At 36.8% G+C, this 14,362-nt stretch overlaps 1 long non-coding RNA gene across 2 annotated transcripts; it reads left to right on the top strand.

The window, feature by feature from the left end:
* Positions 1–7,971: 7,971 nt before the first annotated feature.
* Positions 7,972–8,896, top strand: LOC114078390. Of its 2 annotated transcripts, none has more exons than XR_003580116.1 (2): positions 7,972–8,100; positions 8,480–8,896. It is a non-coding gene; the product is annotated as an uncharacterized LOC114078390 (long non-coding RNA). The 2 variants fall into 2 exon arrangements; XR_003580115.1 differs by having other exon boundaries at positions 7,972–8,387.
* Positions 8,897–14,362: the final 5,466 nt, after the last annotated feature.

Genomic DNA, 14,362 nt, shown 5'->3' with positions numbered 1-14,362 from the left:
ATTATCTCAGGAACAAGTAGTGAATATTCACCAACCTCAAACCACCCAACCGACTACCTACACCGGCTACCATAGAGTGCTTTAAAAGGTGCCATGGAAATACTCGAATGGTAGTTATTATTATAGGAGATCTAAATCAACGGAAGGTGATAGTCCCAATTACCTTTACAATATATTACAAAAGCTATTAACATATTTTCTAGGGTTTTATTAGTACGCTTTGCTCGACCATCTGTTTGAGGATGAAAAGCGGTGCTAAGCTTCACTTAAGTACCTAACCATTTTAGAAAAGACCTCCAAAAATGAGAAATGAATTAAGAACCTACACCCAATATGATGGACAAGGGATAAAGTGAGCGGATTTCGTCAACCTATCCACAATAATCCAAATTGAGTCATTTTGCCTCTGGGTTCGAGGCAATCCAACAATGAAGTCCATATTAATTTCTTCCCATTTCCAAGTATGAACATCTATTACTTGAGTCAAACCACTCAACTTTAGATGCTCAACTTTAACTTTTTGGCAATTTAGACACCTAGCTACGAACTCCTCTATGTCCCTTTTCAAGCCATCCCACCAATATGCCTCTCGAAGATCACGATACGTTTTATTTGCACCCGGATTAAAAGTAGATCGGGAACCATGAGATTCTTCCAAAATTTCCCCCCTCAAATTATTAACATTCGGTACACACAATATACCTTGGTACCTTAGCACACCATCCCCCTTTGGGAGAAGGACTCATTAAATTTTCTAAGTAATGATTCCTTCAACTCCATCAACATAGGATCAAGATGTTGCTTACACTTCACCTCTGCCACTAAAGATTACTCGGAGTTATGATAATCCAGAAACCACCTTTCGGAGAATCTTCCAATAGAACACCCAACCGAGCCAATCTATGCACGTCTGTCACTAGGTCTTTATTAATTTCTTCCACATGAGACACACTACCCATGGTCGTACAATTTAGAGAATCCACAATAACATTGGCTCTTTTGGGGTATTAGAAAACAGTAATGTCGTAATCCTTAAATAGTTCCAACCATCTTCTTTGTCGGAAATTCAACTGCTTTTGAATGAACACATATTGTAGACTCTTATGGTCGGTAAATACATCAACATGAAATCCTTACAACTAATGTGTCACTATTTTCAAAGCGATCACTACGGCAGCTAATTCAAGATCATGAGTTTGATAGTTCGTCTCATGCACCTTGAGTTGTCTAAAGGCATCGACTACCACCTTACCATGTTACATAAGGACACAACCCCAAACCTACTCGGGAAGCATCACAATACACCACAAAACCCATGTAACATTCTGATAAGATCAACACTAGAGCGGAGGTAAGCTAATCTTTCAACACTTGGAAACTTATTTCACATGCCTCTGATCACTCAAACATAGCATTATTTTGGGTTAAGGTAGTCAAAGGGGTAGTAATGGATGCAAACCCATCAAAAAAACCTCCTATAATACCTGGATAAAACCAAGAAACTTCTAATATCGATTGGAGTCAAACATCTAGGCCAATTCTTTACCGCTTCCGTATTCTTCGGATCGACCTCAATACCCTTACTAGAGATGATGTGACCACGACACGCAACCGATCTCAACCAAAATTCGCACTTGCTATACTTGGAAAAGAGTTTGTGTTGGTTAAGGACTTGTAATACTACCCTTAAATGACCCATGTGATCATCCTCACTCTTAGAATAAACCAAGATATTATTAATGAAGACAATTACAAAGGAGTCAAGGTAATTTAAGAATACTCTATTCATTAGGTCCATAAAAGTCGCCGGGGAATTAGTGACACCAAAAGACATCACTAAGAACTCATAATGACCATACGTAGTTCGGAAATACATTTAAGATATGTCTTCACCTCTCACCCTAAGTTGGTGATACCCCGACCTCAAATAAATTTTAGAAAAGCAACTTGCCCCTTGGAATTGATCAAACAAGTTATCAATCCTTTGAAGGGGATACTTGTTATTTATGGTGACCTTATTAGTTGATGTTAATCAATGCACATTCTAAGGGACCCATTTTTCTTAAAAAACAACACTGAATCTTCTCATGGCGAGATACTATGCTTTATAAAACCATTGTCTAATAAGTCTTTGAGTTGAAGCTTAAGCTCTTTCAATTCATTCGAGGACATCTTGTAAGGAGGGATTGAAATATGCTTCGTATCAGGTAATAAGTCTATACGTAAGTCTATTTCCCGTTTGGGAGGAATTTCGGGCAAGTCATGGGGAAACACTTTCGAAAAATCGTTCACTACGGGTACCAACTCTAAAGGAGGAATGTTGGATTAAAAATCCTTGACCCTTATGATATGGTAGAGACACACCTTAGTGATCATTTTGCAATCTTTTAGACACAAAGTAATTAAACCTCTAGCGATTGATTTGCCCCCCTGCCATTCTAAGACGGGTTCACTAGATAAAATGAATTTAACTACCCTTGTTATAAAATCAATGGAAGCAAAACAAGCATGCAACTAATCCATTCCCAAGATGACATGAAAATCAACCATATCAAGTTCTACCAAATCCACCCATGTAACTCTATTGGGAGAAGATATAGGACAACTCCTAAAAACTCGTTTTGCCACAAAAGAGTCACCCAGGGTAGTAACCACAAAAGTTTCAACTAGAATATCAGATAGAACATCAAAAATTTAAGCTACTAGACGAGTTACAAATGATAAAGTAGCACCGGGGTTAGTAAAGCATAAACATAAATGGAAAAGACTTGTAACATACCGGTGACCACATCGGGATACTTCTCTTATTTACCCCTAGAGAAGAGAGCATAGAAGTGGTTCCTCTTTTGAAGCATTGGAACTAGGACTGTTTTCTTGAGCTTTGCTACTCCCCTTTAGTCTAGACTTAATCATGGGACAATCTGTATTCTTATGGCCATATTATCCAAAACCGAAGCAATTACCCGTTCCCACCAAGTATTCACCCATATGCTTCTTACAACACTTGGTACAATTAGGTTCCTCACTTGGTTGATTTAAACTTCTTACACCTTGAGGCTTAGGGTTAGACACCCTATCCTTGCTAGTATTGGGAAATTTAGTAGGAACTTGGTTGGAGAACCTCCTTTTGAATTGTCTTGGATTTCAAGCCTACCCTTAGAAGCACCTCCTGCATAAGACCTTGCCCTCTTACCATCCTTATTCTTCCACTTGAACCTAGTATCCTCAACTTTTTGAGCATGCACCATCAAACTAAAAATGTCCATATTGTCATGAAGCATCGGCGATCAACACTCTTAAACTACATTATCAGACACTCCCGTCACAAAGAGACTCATCTCATCCCTAGGATTTGATACAAAGGAAGGAGCATACTTGGACAATTTTAGTGAACTTCAAGGAGTACTCTTGCACACTCATACCTCCTTGACAAAGGTTTATGAACTCTTACACTTTCACCTCTCTTTTCTCCCTTGGAAAGAACTTGTCAAAAAAAGGTCCTTCTAAACACCTTTAAAGTTATAGGACACACTATCAAAGCCCTAGTATCTCTCTGTTGAGTATACCAAGTTTGAACAACATCGTTGAGTTTGTATGAGGGTAGCTCGCCCTTCTCATTAGGACTAACTCCCATAGCATATAGGATCATGTAGACCTCATCAAGAATGTTTTTGGGGTCTTCATTCATCTTAGACCCATAGAACATTGTAAGGTTCATCCTTGTGAAGTCCCTCAAGCGAGAATCCATGGTACTAGCATTTGGTTGAACACGGGGTCCAACTCTTTGATATGGTTGAGTCGTCGTCGATTTGGATTGAGTAGCTACCACTTGGGCTTGGGTTGTCATACCTTGAGCCAAACATAAAAGAGCCAACATTATCTGTCCATTAATTATGGTTGAAGGAATGACCGAAGCTTGGTCTTGAGCAAGAAGTTGGTTGCCTTGTGGAGGAGTTTGGTTTCTTTGGGGAGGATCTCATGCATTAGCCAATTCTTCCTCCACTCTCCTTGCGGCTTCCCTTCTCATAGTCAAGTCCTATATACACAATAAAAGTATTAGTAACAAAATGGACATATTTGAGGCACGACTTTCAAGATTACCAAAAGGTTAGACTTCCTAAGAATCACATAGCTTCTCATTCATAAGTGTGGCACGCTTCGCACCCCATGAACAAGATCTACGTAGACATGGTTTAGTGAGACACAAATCTAAAGATTACTTTAACCTCGTGCTCTATTACCAAGTTTGTCAAGACCGAGGGGCACCTTCTTTGATATAACTGGCGTAGTTGTCCTCAAAGAGGAATTGGACAAGACCTTGGCATTCGTCATAACATATCATAGTTTAAAAATGTAGAAATTTAAATTTTTTTTGCATAGTGAGGTATACAGAGACCTCACACACGTCATATATGGAGTTTACATAGACTTATCTCTTATTGAAGCTTGCATAGTCTTCTTGTTTAGACAACATAACCAATACGATTATGAGTTCTTTACTTCAATGATGATGGTCTATACTTGATGATGATGTTCAATTGAAGTATAATTTGTGATTAGATTAAGAAGATGATGATATGACGATTATGATGAAGTGTCTTGAATATGTGAATAGTGAGATCATGTTACGGGTATGATGAAACAAAGTTGAATATGAATCACTTATGTGACTTACTATGATATGACTATGATGTGTTGATCTTACAAATGAAGGGTTGTTATGAAAGGAAATTCTCATACAATAACTAATGAGATAATGATATGATTATACAAGGGGTTAGTATCTTATGGAAAATACTAAGATATAATTATTAAGAAAGTCTTAAAGAAATTTATTAATGGACTTTAGCTTAGCACCGAGTGAACTTGACAATGAGAGGTGTTGACTCCTAAATGGAAGGAAGATTCACCAATGTTCTCATGAGATGAGGACTTCAATGCTAATGGGTCCATAAGTATATTGGCTAGTGGATCTACCTAGAATGCTATGTTCCGGTTTTTGTTCTACCTTGTCAAGTAGAGCCCCTTCTTTCAGTGTAGGGTTTCATGACACCGGATTCCATGTTTAGCTCGCATGGTCTATTGTCAGTTAAGGCGATTGGTCCCAAAATTAAAATGAATGAATGAAGTAATGAAGGTTAGACCTAACTAGGGTGACTTTAGGGGTTTTACATAGTGTAGGTAGAGGTATGGAATCTACTTATACATGGCACAAGTTGACCTTGAGTTAAGTCCTAGGAGTTTGTTCTTATGTACTTATAATATGAACGAATGTATATGATGACTTTACATGTTCATGATCCTATATGATGTTACTTTCATTAATTAACATGCAATTGGTCTATGTTGACGTACATGATTATGAATATGGATGATATGAATATATATGAAATGTAGATATTTCTTATGATCATTTCTTGGTTTACTTCATTATGTGGGTTATGGGGCTTCACATAAGAACTGCAATTGTAAGGTTGGGAAGGGGTTGTGAGTAAGGGTCTTATATGCTATGATGTTATGAACCTTATTACATGAAATGTTGTTATTACTTTATGTTGAAGCTATTCTTGATGACATGAATTTATGTTGATGATATCCATGTTGACTTGACTATATGAGGATGTTGGTCTTGTGTTTAATATGGACTTGTCGTAAGTGATGTTATCTATTGGCATGGTTTTAACTAAATGTACTTTTATAAATGATTTCAATTGTTTTACTTTTATATGTTTCCATACTTAGAACATATGGTTGTACCAACCATATTCTTTTCCTTTTAAGAACAATGTAGGTTTGGGTCATTGAAGTGTATGAGGCCACTTTTCAAGAAGACTTGGAACTAATTCCCCAAGTTATTGGTAGGTCCTCAACGTTCAGGGATGTTACCATTTCACTATTCAAGCTATGAAGTTGTTATGTCTAAAGACACTATTTCATTTCTTTATCTTTGAGACTATTGTTGTAAGCCTATATGTGGTTCTTTGTAATGAAGTATTTCATTTCTTTATCTTTGAGACTATTGTTGTAAGCCTATATGGGCTATGCCTAAATGTTGTAATACACTTTAGATGGTTTAATGTGAGACGATGTTGTTAGACTATTTCCCATGAAGGTCTTACCAATATCTTCCAAAGCCTTCTTCAATATCTTACCCTCAATTCATCGCAATTAACCAATGATCACTCATCATCATCATAATATAATGAATTAAACAATAACAAAACCAATTCTAACAACCCTAATCACCTACAAGACAAAATTCATAGTTGGGGTTAGGGAAAAGGGTTCATCTATGAATTCATCTAAGAAGTAGATCTAATCCCAAAAATATATGATAATAGGCACTCCGTGAATGGAATAGCATAGTTAACACAAGTCTAACAATCAATCTATTCATTAAATCCAATCATCATAAGCAAGTTCCAAGACATTGGGAAATTGGGGAAAGAAAAGGATCACACGAAATACCCTTTGATGGATATCAATTACTTAATCATAAACACTTAATTATCCATATGTAATCACAATTCATCATAATTAATCATCAATTGCAAGTTTAGAAGAAAACCTATTTGGAGAGAAAAATCCTTGGAATTGGGTGATTTAGAAATCAACTTTGAATGGACTTCTTGGGGAAAGGAAACCCAAGAGTGAATAATACATACCTTAATGAAGACTAAATCCACGAATTTGAGAAGAAAAGTTGAAAACTTCGCATTCTTATCCAATTTTGCAATGCTTTCAATGGAGGTTGAGTTAGAGAGAGAATTTAGATAGAAGTGAAAGTGATATAGGGGAATTGATTTGGTTGGGTAATAATAACTTAAAATGAACCTAAATCAATATATAGTCACCCCTTAATTACCCAAAATATTCCTCACTTGATTAGGCCTTTTTGTGAAGTCAAATGGACTTAAAAACGACGTGAACAAATCTGGGAAGTGGTTGCACGTCGCTGGGAACATTCCATATCTTTTTTTCTTAACACCGGCTTGAGAAAGTGAGCCTCGTGAAGGAACCAGGTAGTTAGGCACTTTTTTCCTACAAAATGTGGGCTGCGCGACGCGTGACAGTCCTCGTATCTTAGTTGCACGAAGGCTGCTTGCCAATGGTTGGGTCCTCCTCAAAAACCCTTTGGTTGGTCCTTGAGGATTCGTGACTGAACATTTTGACTCTATAAACATTATTTTACCTATAAAAATATTTTTAAAACTTTTAGACTTCATATGGCACTCCTAAAAATTCACAAAACACAAGGACGGCTACTAGTTCAATTTTGCTAGTTTTCGGACTACAAGATCTTCCTTTTACATTTAGGGTCTAATGCTTCTAAATCAATTTTATTACAATAGTATAAGTATGGAAACATCATTTTAGTCATTATTCTATATATGAGGCTCTAGTCTAGTTCATTGGACTTCCGAGGTGTTACAGATTCTAGGTTCATTCATGCAAGGTTGAAAGTAAGCTCATCACACAAGGCATTGCCACTTAAGTCAACATAGCCAAAAAAAACATTTGCTAGTGTGCAATGATCATTGCAAAATAATCAATTTGATAATTGGCTAATCACGATGACATGCTAAGAGTTCACATATTGTCTATGTCACTTCATTCATTCTCATTGAAGCCACACATTCATGTTTGTTTGATTGAGAGCACTTTTCAGTTCATCAGTATTTATCAAAACCAAGACTTAAGCTTGAAACCACTTTCAACACAAGAGGGGGCGAATTTTTTAAAAGTGCAATTTTTTAAAGGGTCAAAATTATTATGAAATTAGGACCCCAAAAGAAAGACATAAGCTCAAACAATCCACAATAAACAGATTTAATAAGATAATTTAAAAAATAAAACCCAAATACGTGCCAAAACACGCAAATATCCAGCACAACAAAACATGGTGGGCCTCTCCCCACCACAAATAAAAGCATTGTCCTCAAGTGAAAATGAATTACCCCAAAACAAAATTCAGAAAATGTAAGATAAGGGGATTGATATAGGATAATAATGTCTTATCCTCGAAATCCAAGTTGCCACCAAGAGGATACAACTCCATCAAATCAAGCAGGGAGTGCACTTGCAAGTCAGGCTAGAAGGGTTGTATTTCATTATGATTGCATCATTCTCTTCTAGCTCTTTTTCTCGATCTCTCTCAGTTTCTTCTAGGATCTATTCGTTAGTTTCTTCTTCTCAATCAGGATACTCTACCTTCTTCCATCTACGTCTAGATGTAGTTTGAGTCATATCTAGTGCAACCGGAATTTCCACAGTGCCGAAAATTGTATACATATCAGCGGATTTTAAGTAGTCCACCTCCTTTTTTAGCTTCACAATTTCTTCTCGTAGGACTGCAACCTCTTTTGTGGCTCCTTGGCCGTGTTCGCGTACTGTTATTCTCTCTTCTAGATTTTTTATTGTTGCATTCAGTGGTTCCACAAAAGTATCTAGTGTGATTTGGATCATTTTTGGAATGCAGGTTTCCAGATTTTGAGCAATGGATTCAGCTGACTATGTCATCTATTCTAGTTGGATCAATGAAGTAATAATCATCGTTGTATTAGAAGCACTGGACGAAAAAGATCTAATCTATTACGCAACAACGGGAATACCTGATGAGTTAGAAAAAGAAATAGTGGAGCTAGTTAAACTGGAGGCCTGAAAATTTGAGTGTGTTTCGATGCTTCTGTAGATCTGGATCCACTGGCATGGGTACTGTTTTTCTTCTTCTCTACAGGGTCTTTTAGATATTTAACTTCTGTTTTCCCGATATATGTGGAGGCAATGGGAGTTGATTCTATATCCTTCCTTCCATCTATATAAACTTTGGCTTATCTGCATAACTCAGTAATCAATACTTGGAAAGGCAGAGATATTCTGCTTTCCTTTTCCCGCATGTTGATTTTTTATGTGATTATGCTGCCTAGATTTGTCCGCTTGTGTCCCATAATGCACCGAAAGCAAGAAGCTTTAGTGTGGCAAAGAACAGATTCATTCTGCGAAGGCATAACTACGCTAGTAATGAACCCATACCAGTATCTTGAGGCATGTCCAAATCCTTTTTCTCAATCTGGATCCCCTGTGCTAGCAAATATGGATCCTCTTGATTCAAGACTAGTGGATCTAGCCACTTCTTCATTTCATCCAGTTTCTCATTCTTGTTAATCTTTGACATTGAACTTTAATATAGGGAGAATATCCTATAACTACATTTATATTTCCGTCGTCACAAGACACCTTTCTTCCTCGGACTTCTACATAATCGACAGGTTTGAAAGAAGACACCATCCTCTTATGTTGGGGGATCATTTCACTATATGGATTGTAGAATTCCCGAATTAAACTTGGTATTAAGGGTTTGCGATCTGGGTGAATATCAAGAACTTATGGTATTTTAAAAATTCCATAATTTCTTGATACATGTCGATGACTCCCATCCAGTGATAATTATTTCTCTTAAATTATTGTTTGCTGCCCTCAGATTTTGCTCGATATATAAACCATAATGGAGGGCATTGTTTTGATGATTCTAGATTTATTCCTTGTTATGTATTTGCACTTTGTGGTTTTCTCATCCGAGATGGATCATTTATCGTCTTGCTCTGGCGCTCTCTCCTTTTGGACTCCACTAATTTCTCCTCCTACAAATTGGTATTTTAGTTTATTAGGTTAAAATCATAGGGGTCTCCAATATTATAGGAGCTAGAACATGATAATTTGAGGACTTTTCCTTTTCCATTTCCCTTTGGATTCTAAATGTATTTTCCTCTTTGATGTGTCATAGTTTCTCTAAGCACAATTCCATTTTCCTTTCTTCGAGTAGGTTTTGCGACCATGTTTGCAAAACTATTTAGAATTGCAGTTGATGAATACAATAAAGTATTGAATTAAGAAAGCTTCGCCATCTAATCGACGAGTTACCACGCTGTATTTTTGAAACAGGGTCATTTTTTCTAACTAATTCATCTTAATGTTTGTGGTGGGTCAACGATAAGATATATATCTCAGCAAAACGCCAACACTTTGGATGAGCCTGAGGGTGTCCGCAAAGAATCACTTTACAATAGTGATGGTAAGACATATGAAAGAGCGGTCAATAATAATATCGTCATATCACTAACTATATAAGCGATCATAAGATCAACAGACGAATGACCAAAGAACATGACAAGCTTAACCCTGCTCGCCAAATTACTGAATGTGCCCTAATTTTGATGTATATTCCAGAATAGATTTTACACATTATGAAAAAGTAAAATTCAAGATAGATCTAATACACCTCATTATTTTTGAATACCAATTTTAGCATAAACCATCACACACACTTAAATTAAGAACTGTGGGCAAAGAGTATCAATCATGTCGGATCAGATGAACACCCTTTCCAAAATTAGTATTAATATTTGAATAATCTAGAGTTATGAAATATAAGCATCATAGATGAGGATCACTCTTTTGATAATGAAATTTAGACTTGCAAAAACTAACATTTGTGTTGTCGAGGTTACTTTCAATGCCATGCAGCCATAGAAATCTGCCTCTCAAGATTCAATCAGAGTATGAAATACTAAAGTGAACTACAAAAATTAAGAATTACCTAGGTGCTGATTTATAGGGCTAGAAAGTGAGAAGAATGGAAGAATTTTGACTTTTTTGCCATATATGTATTTCTACTTGTGGACATTTTGCGGTGTTATTGTCATACAGTGACCTACTCGACTTACTTTCTAGTAATTGTTTATCTTGGATTCTTGGTGGTTAGAGTGGTTGTCTAAATTGTAATCACCCAGCACGTCATCCAAATGCCAGCCTGCTTTTTGGAATCACCGAGGTTTACAAGCTTAGTGTTGTACTTACATATGACACAAGCCGCGGATTCAACTGGATTCATCCAATCATGAAGTGAGTTTCTTCATTGACACTTTCTTGCCGGTGTTTCCTACTCTGCATCGTTTCATTCAAGCATGCAACATAGGCATATCATTATTCATCAAATTAAAACATAATAGTTTAAACCTTGGGTTGCCTCCCAGGAAGCGACTTGTTTAACGGCATTGCCCGATGTGAGTCCTCATTCACGTTCTACTACTTGGGGTTCCCATTTCGTTGTTGGATCAGATTGAAGCAACACGTGATTGATAAGTATCTCAATCAGGTGAATGGATCTCACATGTTAGCCAATCATTCGATGCAACACTTCGACATTCTCTTTAATACATTCGATGTTTCCGCTTTTTCACATGAAGCTTTTGGAGAATGAGTAGCATCGTGTTGTTCATACATTCACTTTCCATGACAATAGAACATGTTTTTTCTAGGAAATGTATCTATTTCCCTTTCAACTTAAATTGGGCTTCTACCCAAGTTAATCTGGTAGTTAGATTACTTAGTTAAGTTGCCCAAGCACTTAGCGTGAAGTAATCCATGACTTCCTGGCTCACCTCGGCTAACTTGTTGTTATATTGTTTTGACATAAGTACCTAAAAAGGGCTAGTTAAGAAGAAATAAAACTAAAGTAATGTTAGCAGAAACTACGCTACAAAGAACTAAAAACTATAAATAACTATATTTCATGTGACACCACTCCCTAACAGTTGCGCCATTTTGATACTTTCATTTGCTTCTTTTTATGCTCGTGATGAACGACAGTACCTTCAACATGAGTGTCTAAGAATCCAAACAAGGATAGTAACACAACCAAGGGTTGGGGTCGTGTCCCAAATGAGTAGTAGTGAATGTAGTAGCTACTTAGAATTTTGTTCTAAATAGTTATAGATTATGACTTTTTGGAGTATTATAACAAAAAGAGTTTAATTTGTAACACCAAAGTATAAAATATCAAAAAGGGGTTTTGTCACAAGTAGTAGAATAACAAATGTTTAAAAGAGCAACAAGTATGGAATAGAGTTATTGGGGTGTAATCGCTCTATGTGAAAATAAAAGTTGTTGGTACATGCTTCCGATAGCTAATTACGCGAGACAATGGTGACTAGGATAAGCTTTGGGTGAATAAATTTTCCTATCGGGCAACTTACCTAATATCATATGGGTTCCTGTTTCACACCCACTCATCTAAATTATCAAGCCCACGCCTTATCTAGAATCGCTTTTTCGACAAGAGTTCTTGGATATGGGACTAGGGGTCACCATCTCGAGATGAACCCCATGTAGATCCACTCCTTAGGATATCAGTCTAGTGGTCATAGTTTCGCAAACTCTCTCTCGAGCAAGACAAAATTACATGGTGGTTTTGTATTTGCAACTACAATACCATTATATTAAACCACTAGGTTGGTTTGAGGCTGGAGATGTGAAACATTTAGGGTTTGATTTAGTGAAGTATGGTCAAGATAATTTTAGGAGTAGTCAAGCTAAACTTTTAGCAGCCTAGATTAGACAAAAGAACTATGTGGATCATAAGGTAAGAGACATGGAATTTCAGACATGAGAGAACATTATTCTTAAGGTATCACCCAAGAAAGGGGTGATGAGATTTTTTAAATAGGGTAAGCTAACTCTTCAATACATTGGTCCATTTGATCTACTTGAATGTATCGAACCGGTAGAGTTTAAGTTTGCCTTACCTCCTAATTTATTAAGTGTTCATTCGATATTTCATGTGTCCATGTAGAAAAGATATCGTGGTGATGGAGATTGAACTAGACAAAGAGGTCAAATTCTAGTAGGAACCGATTCGTGATTTGTGTGAGCTGAAGAACAAAGATATTAAATTCGTGAATGTTCAATGGAAACATCATCTAGTCGAGAAAGCTACCTGGGAGACCACGAAGGACATGCGAGACTAGTATCCTAAATTGTTCGTTGAATTAGGTACTAATATTTCTTCCCTTAGCCTAGTATTCCTAAGTTTTCTCACTCAGGGAAGAGTGATGGTTTAATTGGTATATACTATAACAACCAAATTCCATCATTATAGAAATGCCAATGAGGGAAAATTTGGGCTGGATACTTCTTCGTAGTATTTTGATTTTTCCCAATCATGTCTTGATTTGGATAAAATCAAAGTCACAAAGGTGTAGAGAAATCTTGTAGTGATCGGGTGGATCATATGTGATTTTTATTGCGTAGTTAGTTAGATAACTCGTTAAGGATCTGTTCTGAGCTTCGTGAATTAGAGTTGTGTTATGAAATGGCAATTTTGAAATCCTTTAGTTTGCTCATAGGTTTGAAAATCTCTCGCTGGCACTAGGTTTGGCCGTTTTGGCAAGGCCTCTACCGTGGGATATGTGACATTGTGGCGGGTGCTACAGGATTTTAAATTGAAGATATAATATGAAGAGGTCATTGGTTCAAAAGTGCAACTTTGGTAGGCACTTGAGTCATTTTGGTGTTGTCGCTACACCGAGATGAGAGTCATTGTGCCTGGCCAGACGTGACTTAGTGTCATTAATAAGCCCCTAAACAACCTTATTTGGCATATTTTTACTTTTAGACCTAAAAAATTGACAACCAGATGATTTATGCTTATTCTCCTCCATTCCTAAGGCTAAAGCTAAGATTTTAATGCCCGAATCCATTTTTCGATCCGTCAAACGTACTAGAATGAGTTAATAGTAATAGAGAAAAAGGTTTTGTCATAGATTCTATGATTAAAACAACCCTAACTTGGACAGGTGGGTTCATGGATTTTATCGAGGGGTCATAGAATTATTAGTAATTGATACTTTGATTTGCTATTTTTATACGCTCATGATCAACGATATTAGCCTACAGTCTGAGTGTTTACGAATCGAAACGAGTATAGTAACCCAACATGGGTTGGGGTCGTGTCCCAAAGGAATGATAATGAAAGTAGTAGCTACTTAGAATTTCATTCTGAAGAGTGATAGTTTACGACATTTTCAACTGTTAAAACAAAATAAGTTTAATTTGTGACACCAAAGTTTCAAATATCAAAAAGGGTTTTTGTCACAACTACTTGAATAGTAAAAGTTTAAAATAGAAAAAAGTACGGGAGAGAGTTCATGGGGTGTCATGGATATATGTGAAGATAAAAGTCGTGGGAACATGCTTTCGATAGCTAATTTCGCAAGACAATTGTGACTAGGGTAAGCTTTGGATGAAATCAAGTTCCCTCTCGGGGAACTTACCCATATCAAATGGGTTCCTCTCGTACACCTACTCGTCTAAACTATCCAGCCTACACCTTATCCACACTCGCTCTTTCTACGGGAGTTCTTGGATATGGGACTAGGGGTCACCCTCTTGGGCTGAACCTTATGTTGACCCACTCTTAAGGTGATCAGTCTTGTGGTCTTAGTTTAATGACCTATCTCTTCAGAAAGTCGAAAACACATGGGTGGTTTTATGTTTTAAACTAAAAACCAATTAGATTAAACTA

Source organism: Solanum pennellii, chromosome 8 (genome assembly GCF_001406875.1).
Source record: "Solanum pennellii chromosome 8, SPENNV200".
Taxonomy (NCBI): Eukaryota; Viridiplantae; Streptophyta; class Magnoliopsida; order Solanales; family Solanaceae; genus Solanum; species Solanum pennellii.
This window is presented reverse-complemented; position numbering and strand designations above follow the sequence as displayed.